Source organism: Desmodus rotundus, chromosome 8 (assembly GCF_022682495.2).
Source record: "Desmodus rotundus isolate HL8 chromosome 8, HLdesRot8A.1, whole genome shotgun sequence".
NCBI lineage: Eukaryota > Metazoa > Chordata > Mammalia > Chiroptera > Phyllostomidae > Desmodus > Desmodus rotundus.
Genome location: NC_071394.1, coordinates 70,514,096 through 70,514,964, shown reverse-complemented (window position 1 = coordinate 70,514,964; position 869 = coordinate 70,514,096). Strand labels below are relative to the sequence as shown.

Below are 869 nucleotides of genomic sequence, written 5' to 3'. Positions count from 1 at the left end.
CTTTTTTTTAATTTTAATTTTTTATTGTTATTCAATTATAGTTGTGTGCCTTTTCTCCCCATCCCTCCACCCCGGCTGAACCCCTTTCCTCCCCCACCTCCATCCTCCCCCTTGATTTTGTCCATGTGTCCTTTATAGTAGTTCCTGTAATCCCCTCTCCTCACTGTCCCCTCCCCACTCTCCCCTGCCCATTCTTAGATTGTTCTTAACTTCAATGTCTCTGGTTATATTTTGTTTCCTTTTTTCTTCTATTTATTATGTTCCAGTTAAAGGTGAGATCATATAAAAATATGGAACGTTTCATGAATTTGCATGTCATCCTTGTGCAGGGGCCTTCGCTATCGTTCCAATTTTAGTATATGTGCTGCAGAAGCGAGCACTCTCCCTTAGATTTCATATACAGAAGAAGCTGTCTGAAATGAGGAAGGGATTTCAAAAAATGTCAGCAGAACAGTCAGACATCAAGCTTTGTGTTTCAGGCCGTCAATTTCAAGCACTAGCATGGATGATCTTTAATGATGATAATTGTTAACATTTATTGAGTGCCAACTACCTGCTGAATACTTTATTAAAATTGTCTTCTTTAATCCTTGTCACAAACTTTTGTGGTAGGAACTGTTCTTACCAACTACCTCACCCCCACCCCACCAACCACCTCCATTTACAAATGGGGACACCAAGTTCCTTGTCTAAGATCTATGTACTAAAAGGGGTCACGTGAAACCTAACAAGCTCAGGGGAGTTCTGCCTAGGGTTTTACAAACACAGATACCTAAAGTAACCACATGAGATGGTTTGAAATGAAAAACATTTTAACTAAAAGTAGTTCATAGCGAATAGTCATGTTCTTAGGCTGTATTTTTTCCTTA

The 869-nt window shown here is 39.4% G+C and overlaps 1 pseudogene; it reads right to left on the bottom strand.

Moving 5' to 3' along the window:
* Positions 1-284: 284 nt before the first annotated feature.
* Positions 285-380, bottom strand: LOC112301335 (U6 spliceosomal RNA; annotated as a pseudogene).
* Between the last annotated feature and the right edge of the window lie 489 nt (positions 381-869).